The sequence below is a fragment of the Suricata suricatta genome, chromosome 14 (assembly GCF_006229205.1).
Source record: "Suricata suricatta isolate VVHF042 chromosome 14, meerkat_22Aug2017_6uvM2_HiC, whole genome shotgun sequence".
Lineage (NCBI taxonomy): Eukaryota > Metazoa > Chordata > Mammalia > Carnivora > Herpestidae > Suricata > Suricata suricatta.
The window spans coordinates 30,864,927-30,874,932 of NC_043713.1; the positions used below are offsets into that span (position 1 = coordinate 30,864,927).

Below are 10,006 nucleotides of genomic sequence, written 5' to 3' on the forward strand. Positions count from 1 at the left end.
TTTTAACTGATGTTTTGTATTATACAAATTGAATTGAGATAATGCCAAGACATCTGAGTACAGGTGCCTGATTAGAGATAAAAGGTCACAAAAGAGTCATGCACAAAGATATGACTGGTAAGGCAATAAATAAATAAATAAATAAATAAATAAATAAATAACGTCAGGGGGATGGTAATTATTTAGATGCTTGAATAATAATAGTAATTATTGAATGCCCATCAGGTGCCAGAAACTTTATATATATAGTCTCATCTAATCCTCACAGTTACTCTATAAGATAGGTATATTATTTCTGCTTTACAGATGAGAAGCCTGACTCTTTGAGACATTAAGCAATTTGCCAAGGATCATATAGTATGTAAGGGTTGGGGGAGCCAGCCTTCAATCCCATCCCTGTCAGACTCAAAAGTTTATGTGCTTCCACTCCACCCTGCTTGAGGATAATTACTTCATCTGTGGATAATGAATTCCTTTCACGGGGCAGTGTATTAGGAATCGCATAAGAAATAAAACTTAGCTGTTTTCTACAGGTGGGTGGAAATTACATTCCCTCCTCTTTATGTGACACAGGCCAGATGAGGGGCATGCAGAATATGAGATGTCTGACAGGGGGAAATTATCACCCATTAAGCTACAGAAGTTCTGCTCAAACCAAAGATGAAATTGCTCTTGAGTAGCAAGAGGGACTTCCCTGGCAGACATAGTAAAGTCACTGGGCACAACCTCGAAATTCCCCACACTGGATCTGTAAATTCAGCACTTCCTTTTGAGTAAAAATCTTGCATAACACTATGCCAAAGCTATTTTGAGTAAGAATTAGCACTTTGAAAGTGGCATGTAAATTTCTCAAGCAATAAAAATACCATTGCTCTATAAAGAGAAATGGAGAGCTAGGCTAAATTTGCTACTTTTTTGGAATGGATATAGTAGAAAGAAACTGTAGGATTATTCTGTTTTGGAGTCTCTATAGAATGAATGAAGTAGAAATTTGACATCATATCAACAAATGGATCAGTGTTGACAGCAAAATTGAGAAAGAAAAGGGAGCTTAAATGCTGTATAATCATAAATTTGAGTTTTGCCTAAAAATTGTTAAACAGTAATTATTTTGAATAAAAATGCTAGTCTATTCTTGACTATATTGATCAGATCACATGATGTTTCTTTGTGATATACACTCATATTCTCTGTGGGTTGAAGATAGCTGGCCTGTGTTTAACATTTGCAGGGCTGGTGAAAGAACATACCACATACCTAAATATTCACATATTAAATAAATAAATGAAACAGTGTGGTAAATATGCTAAAGATCAGAAGGATCAGGTTTCGGCATAGAATTCCCAGACTTGGATTTATGCAGAACATGATGTCACAGGGAGACTTAGCCCTGGCTCCAGGCCCTGGATATTTACCCTTGACCTAGGTTCTTTTCTGCCCATACCCAGATCTGTTCTGCATGATCCAGAGCCTTGTGGATACCTCATCTGCATATCCAAGTCTGTCATCAGCCCTGGACCATCTTGGGCCAGGAAGGAGGTGGGATTATGGCTGGCCTCAGGAGGAGAGGCCTGAGGGAGAGGAATTTAAGATCTTGGAATGGACTTTCAGCAAATTGGACCAGAAAAAATCCTGGATCCTGGTTACTCATAGGTGATGTTAGAAGGGAATTTACTAAGGTGAGATTTAAAAACTAGAACCCCCATTGCTTCTTGGCCTTTTGGCTAAGATCAAGTGAAACTAGATACCCACTTTGTCTGACTCTAATGGTTCTTAGCTTATTACCCTTCATCCCTTATGGAAAAGAACCTAATCAGAATTGTTGGTTTCACCAGACTATTGATAGAACAAAGTAGAAGCAAATATTCTAGAAATTCACTTGAACATTCATAAAGAACAATACTCTTCTAATGTTATAAGAAAGTGGGATTTGTTTTAGGGCCTTTATTATAGAAAATTATCTCAATTCTCAATCTTGAGCATAAGGACACAGTGGAAGTATGTCTTTTCTCTCGTTGGCAAACCTTTTACAAGGAAAGACATGGTACAGCTGCAATGCTTTTTTTTTTTCAACTGTATTTTATTTCTTTTCATCATGGTTTTATAAAAATTTAATAAATTGGACAAAATAATTCATTTATGCCCGCATTTTCTGATTTGTCTGCCACACTTTTCTCTGAAGTGAAAGACATGTCTCCAGTTTGCTTTAGCAAACACATACTGTGATGCTACTGGTATCCAAGGAAGTTCCTGGAAGAGCCAAGTTTGTTGAGTCAAATCTTCTTGATTTCATCATTGTTCTGCCATTAATTTACTACATTACTTTTGGAAGATTATTTGCTTTCTTGTATCTGTCTCTTCATTTAAAAATGAGACTGTGTATCTTAATTTTCCTAAGTGAGTAGAATTCCAGGTGGGTAGTAAATATGGAGACACTGGGGCTGAACATGTGCAACAAAGGCAAAGGAGAGGAACTGACCCAGATGAAGCTGAACTATGGTAGACTCATAGATAGTGAATTTTATTGTTACTGATTATTTTGCATATTTACTGGTCCCTTTTATTTTCTTGATAGTTGTGGGTAGAGGTAGAAGATCATTAATGAAAAGTTGGACTATGTGACATGAAGGAAGGAAGTTATCAGAAATTTGCTACATGAAACTGAGTAGAAGGAAGGATAGATGCTAGGAGTTCTGGGAAAACAGTTTTAGGTGCACCAGGTGAGAAATCCTGTAGAGATTAAATTAATGGCTCATATGTATTTTAGTGATCACAATTACAAATAATTTACTATTCTTTTCATTATATTTAACATTTCTGAGCCAAACAAAGCTGGTACAAATGAGCATTAAACATGTATGTTAGAAATGTTAACATTTGGTGGAGGGAAGAGTCTTGAAAAGGTTAATCTGAAAAGTCTCAGAGTTGTCTTTAGGATGATCAACAACACAATTCCTGACTCTAACAACTGAGAAAGAATACTCAGTGCTTCCAAAAATAATGTGAAATTGCTTTTGAAGGTCCTGTGATTTTGTTCAATGTTGATTTGGGCCCTGTTGAAGTAGGCCAGATGGGACAAACTGATAAAAACTGAACGGCAGATGTTGGTAGATATCCTGGCAGCTGTTTGATATCCAGCCACATGTCTGTAGGGATTTTGACAAAAATGGAAATATTTTGGAACAGTGCTACAACAGTAGATTCTGCCATGAAGAAGGGTTGAAGTTAAAGTTTTCTTGGGGCAGAACATAGATTTCTTTGGAGGAATGTTAAAAAAAAATCTTCCAGCTCCAATATGATACTGAATATAACTTCTATAGGAATTGAATCTAATTTGACTGAAGAGATATTTATACTTTCTTTTCCTAGAGCAATTTCTGGGATCTCCTATTATTTGGAGAACTCCCTATACAAATATTCTTCGTAATTTCTACTTCCAAAAAACTCTTAGTGACACACAGTTACGATCATCAAATTAATATTAGAAAAAATGAATTTGGCATTTACCACTACTGGTTTTTTGGAGTGTTTGCTTCTTTAGAGACGTTATTCCATATTTGGAAAGACACCTACAAGATACAGTCCAATCCATTCAATAGCTTCTCCCAAATCTGTTCCCTACTTTCTAAGATCCTCCTATGCTATGCTAACTAGGTGTATTTATATTCCCTGAGCCTATCCTTGTCATTGAACTCCTGGACCTCTGCTTATATCATCTCTCCTGTCAGGAATACTTTCATATCAATTATCCCTCATTCATATGCCACTGTCCTTCAGAGATATGAAAGGTATTTCTCCACAGAACATACATACTTGATCATTTAGGCCCAGGAGATCACTGCTTGAATTAGCCTCCCACAGAAGGGGTAGTGTGCTGGCATCAATTGAACTGGCTTGCCAGAACCTATTTTGTGCATCTCTCCCCAACCCAGTGTTCACTGACTTCATATTGATAGCTTGAAATGAGCCAGTAAGGAAATATTTACTCCATGGAAATTGGCAAATTTGGTATTTATTATATAAGACTTTGCATTGTCAGCTAGTTGTGAATCTCTACATGTTTTACTCCTTGCATAATTATTGGGCATTTGAGGGCAGAATTCTATCCTTAGACTTTTTATATTTTTCAGTACATTTCATATAGTTTTCTAAAGTACTGAATATGTGCTTAATAAATACTGACTTAAATACTCTCAAACTTTAAAAAGGAATGGGATTTTTTTCTCTTAGGAGAATTAGATTAAACTTGCCTTTATGTCTTCAAGAAACATGTTTTGATTTCTTAAACAAGCAATATGATCACCAGTTAGCTTTTAAAATATGTATAAATAGATGAGCCAAACAATTAAACTACAGACCAGGTAAACTGTATCTACTCAAATAATAGTATCATGACAAGTCCCAAATAATAGAGTAGACACAGATAATAGAATTGGACAATAAAAAAGTTACTCCTAATTATCATTGCTAGGGAGAGGTTAATCAAAATTATTAGCCTGGAAGGGATGCTTGAAATTAACTCCTTGATTTTCTTGAGACTGCAGATGCTTAGAACAGAGATGTGCAAAACTGAGACCAATTCTCTTACTTCTGCTGAGTTTTCTTCCAATAATTCTACTTTAACCTTTGTGTGATCCATTACTTTGTTATCTTATAAATGCAAGTGGAATAATTTCTTTGGTCTACCAAGCTCAGTGAAATCTCTTATTTTTCATTGCATTTTAGTAATACTCTCTTAGTGATGTCATTAGCTGACAGAACTGAAAGTGTATTTTTCCTAAATGAATAGCAAACTATGTCAGTATGATTTAAATTCAAGCATATCATGTAAGAATTTTGTCTTGAGTTCTAGCCTCTGCCACTGACAGGTATGAACACCTGCTCACACATATATGTCACTTGTGTTTATTTTTGAGGGTAATTATGATGATCAGTTATATTAGATGTAAAATTACTTCAAACAGTAAAAATATACAGTTAATATTAGAGAAAAGTTTCTCTGACTTCATAAGAGAAAGCAAGGATCTAATAATATTTACATTTTATTTTTTATCTGCCTGATTTTAAAGCAGTTAAGTAATAAACACAATACAATTGTTTTATTAAGAGTATGTACATGTGCCATGTACTAGAAAGGAAGGAATGTGGTTCCTCATCTTAATATGCTTGACCTCTAGCTGGGGAGACAAAATCACTGATGGAAAAACAAGGAAAATATTATTAAATGATAAGTTATACAATACAGATTAAAAGAACTTTAGAGGGTTACAGAAAGGGAAAGTGAATATAACTGGGGGTGAGGGCATATTTCTGTAGATTAGGAGGAGCGTGACTGGAACTTTAAAGGTGGTGCACATTTTTGACATGTGAGTGAACGACCAATGCAGAGGAAGCAAAAACTTTGACTCTCCCTGATAAATCTTTTATCAAGGGACTTACATTTAAAATAAAACTTTTTTTTTTAAGTTTACACTTGCTTTGGTGAAGGCACTGTGGTCCTCAAATAATCATAAGTGAGCATCTAAGCTGTTCGTGACTTACACCTTTCTCAATGTCTAGTCTTCAAAATGTGTCAGAGTGAAATAAATAAATAGTAGAAGAAGTAGTCTTTGCCTTTAGTTAACTTCTTGGCTATAATGATGCCATGGAAAACTTGGTAAAACAACCTGGCTCATCCTGAAATTGCAGAGGCTGCCAAAGCAAACCAAGATAGACAAAACAAAGGGCACATCAACATAATGTACATATTGTGGGGATTCTTGAAGGTCAGAGCATGATCTTTTACTTCTTAGTGACATATAATGCCAATATTTGTCAGATCTTACTGAAGACTAAAGCTCAGGCAAAGAAAAAAATGCATTGCATGACATTTGTTTTCTGTCCCATAACATTAAATATCCTATTGTTATAAACAACCAGCTTTGATGATTAAATGGTTGGGGTTATTGTTTTTTTTTTCTCTATGAAACACTATTCTGACACATTTATAATGAATAATAAGCATCAGCACAACATTCTAAATTATAATGAATCTCCTTTCAAATTCCACTATAAAAATTAAACATCTATATTATAGATTTTTTAAAATATCATATGGCACATGATCCGAAAAGAGGCCATATTTCCTCTGTTTGGGAAGATGTTTTCTGTAGATTTCCCAAGTATTACAGTTGTGGAATTCTGAGTGGTAATGGACAGTTGTTCCTGGTAAGAATGGAGTGGATCATGATTATTTGTAAGGGTATGGTGCTAGATCTGGGGCCAGCAGGAGCAGTCTAGTAGTCAAATATCCAAATTCTGGAACCAGATTAAGACTTGAGTTTATTTCTAGCTGGTTGACTATATTTAAAAAAAAATTCCAAACTTGTGGATGAAATTGGATCATGAATCTACAGGCAGTGAACCAATTCAGTTAGGAGTTTTGTGATTTTAGGTATTCATCCATTTGTTAACAAAACCTTAACTATAGATAAATTAATACATGTTGGGAAGGCCTGATCAGCAACCATGAGAGCATCTAGGCTCGCAGTAGTGAATGAATATGGACTTCCTAATGTTCTCCCTTCCATGTAGCTTCTAGGCCCCCGTGTCTCCAGCCAAACACCAAGAACTAAATATCACTTGTAGACTACTGCCAGGAGGAGCATTAGTGCTGGGAGTATAATCTACTTTCTCAGCAGAGCAAACTGTGTTCACATAGCACCCACTGTGCTGATAATCTGGTGAAAGGGAGGGCCTGAAGGGCATCGAACACAAAAGTGAAATATTTTAAATCACTCTCTGAACATAAAAGCATATTGCTTTCTGCATTTGAATAAAAATAAGAGATTAGCCTAAATATTTTAAAACTGCAAGGATACCAACTCTTACTGTCAAAGAGACACCAGTAAGATATTTTCTGTTTATCTTTTGACTTCTCATATTTCCCTCTTCACCACTGCGTGTCCCTGAGACTCACCATATACCTCAGTTTGGGAAGGGGGGAAATCCTTAATCAGCTGGACTTTTTATTTTGGTGTAAGTTTATATGGTCAGGTTCTTTTCCCAGAACCTGAATTGCAATCAGCTGCCATCAGTTGCCAATAATAAAATTGTCTATATGTGGACAAATGCACATTCTATCATAAGAGAATACTGCAGCTCCATATTCCTGGTACATTGGTTAGATGTGTAGATTTTACTATCTCCTCCATTTTTTTTTTTTTTTAATGCTTAGGATCTGTCTTATGACCCCTATCCTGGCCCATGTGGTCTCCCAAGGGCAGACTACCTTCTTGTAAAGGAGAGGCAGTTTCCAGTATGTCTCAAAACAACCATAGCATAGGAAGGAAGAGAAATGAGAGTCAAGGCAAATCAAAGAGTCTTCAAGGAGAAAATGAATCACAAAGCAAAGAATGTCTTCTTTCTTAACTTGGCCTAGCAAGAATCCCATCAACTAGATTGGCCTAATTTTAGGACTTTGACCTGTATCAGAGTTACTTCCACCAGGAATTATAGCTGATATAAGTGGCCATGGTACGTCCTAGAGGGATGAATATGTGGTTTACAAGTTTTCAACCTGGAAAACAGTTGAAATTTTTTCAAGTACACATCACAGTCTTTATCATAATTTAAAAACTGATTTAAAACAATTTATGTGAGGAACTTACACTCTACTTCCTCAGCACAATTCTCCTTCCCTCCCAAGTGAGGTGTCACTTCCAAATTCTTATGCATGAGTAGTCTCACCATATTCAGTAATATATTCCTCTTATGAGAAAGTAATCAAGTACAATATAACTGATGACTTTCCTGATTCAGTAATCAGTAATTTGTGATCAATTTTACCTGATGGTGACAGCCTGGTGTATAACTTAGTGCTAATGTATATTACTGCATTTCATTTCTGTAGAGCCTGTCAGCTGGGTAGAGGAGGGGGACTGGGATGGAGAACTCCTCCCCCTCCATCCATAAGTGGCACACCACTGGCCTCCTGGTGTTATTAAAGGAAAATTGGAAAAGTTTCCAGAAGATTAAGCAGAAAGCTTACAACTTGCACAAGACTCTCAATTTTCCAGTGGTTCTGACAGAAGGATAAATCTTCAGCTGTTTTAACTAAAATGTAAGCAAACCCAATGTCTAACTACAGTAAACAAAATTTATTATGATTCGGACGTGGCAGTGGTGTTTACATCTAGGTTGACAAAATTGCCAATGTGTGAGACCCTTAGTTAAGAAAAATGTAGCAGGCTGTTTCTTATCCATCAGGTAAAGGAAAGGGAATTTTTTTGAGAGCCATGGACATACAAAGTGACTTTGGCTGTACACTGTGATTATACGTGCATATGAAACCTGGTCTAGTTTTAAACCCGAGTGAAGTAATTACCTGACTATCTGGTATAGTTTCATCCATCTCTGCCCTAAAATAAATTCTCATGAGATATAACTAATATATTGTTTCTCTTATTGGTTCTGAAATTGTTATCACTGTGGGGTTTACTAAGCAGGATAGTTACATTTATCCTTCAGTCACCAGATGAAAGACCTTGAGGTGATTAGTCAAAGGATATGTTGAGGAGGGAAGTTAAAAACACCACTACCACCCAGAATTTCAGATCATCAGCATGCTGGACCATGCTGCTGTGTAGTGTGAGGCCTTGAAAACCCAGGGAATTTAGCTGGGAGAGGGACTGAGGTTGATTAGGAATGCCTTCTATTTACTTTACATTTTGATTGATTTTTGCATGACTATTTATTATTTATTTATTGAATTTAAAAGCATGCTGTGTGTACCAAACTAGCAGCATTCAAGCCTGGGGTTTGATGACATTCATTATGTGTTGCTCTTGTACCACAGCAGCATAGGTCTTCTGACCATGTAGCCATTTCTGTTGTAGGGATGCGCCTATGTGAGCAACAGGTTGACTAGAGGATCTGACAGGTCTTCTATATAGCTCAGAGGTGAAGATTTCATGGACAGTATAAAGCCTACATTCTCTCCTGTAAAACCATCGCTTTCTGCTGATGATACATGAAATCTTTCTAATAGCTAAGTTTAAATTTATAATTAGAAGAAAAAATTAAAATTTTGCTTGAGAACTCTGCCGTAGTAATTTCAAATAATATTAAAGTCTCTTTTTCTAATACCCAAAACTTAGCTGAGAACCATTGGAGGGCAGATCCTTAGGAGTTTGGAAAGAGAAAGAAAATAAAGAGAAGTGGGGTGGAAGAGAGAAAATGAAGACTAGACAATTCATTTTCTCACCAGACAGTGGACTGAGACTATTGGCAAATGGTGTATAACTTTCTCAGATTTATCTTTCTTTGGGTTGGGATCCAGATACCCGTGAGCAGAATATTTGGTCCAGATGGAACTTTACCCAGGCCTGGCTCCAAACTCTCAGTTCCAAAAACGTTTCCTATCTTACGTTGCAAAGAGATAATGTTTATGGACAACCAAAAGAAATCCCGCCATATACATTGCAGGGTATATTGTTACACTGAAGGGAATATAAGAACGTGTTGAACATGTGCAACAGAAGTACACACTACCAAGTATGTTTCAAAGTTCTAAGAATTCAGTCACAGATTAGGTCTGGTGTTTTCCATTCACTTGAAAGCTTCCTGTTACTTTAATGTTTGCATTACCATAATTTAAGTTGTGTATAATCTGTATTACCATAAGTGTATGTGCCAGTGCTGGGAATGTACACATATTTGCCCTAAAGTCTAATAACTGCTCAGTCAGGAGCATAATTTCACTAGAATTTATTTAGCTGTTAAAAGTCTCGGTGAAGTCTCCTATTTTTAATTTGGCATAAATTTCTTTGATCCTATTCTAGATTTGTTTTCTTAAAAAAGTGTCTTATTCCATGTCTTTTTGCATTATTTCTCTCATTTTCACCAAGTCATGAACTCTAACAAATGAATATCTAAATAACCACTGTGTGCTGTGTATGATTTGTTGTGGTCTTTTGTATAAACTCATATTTAATTTTTTATTCTCCTCTCCTCCCCTCCCCTCCCC

The 10,006-nt window shown here is 36.1% G+C and overlaps 1 pseudogene; it reads right to left on the bottom strand.

Annotated features, from left to right (window-relative positions):
- Positions 1-8,786: 8,786 nt before the first annotated feature.
- Positions 8,787-10,006, bottom strand: part of LOC115277398 — a 54,935-nt pseudogene continuing 53,715 nt past the window's right edge.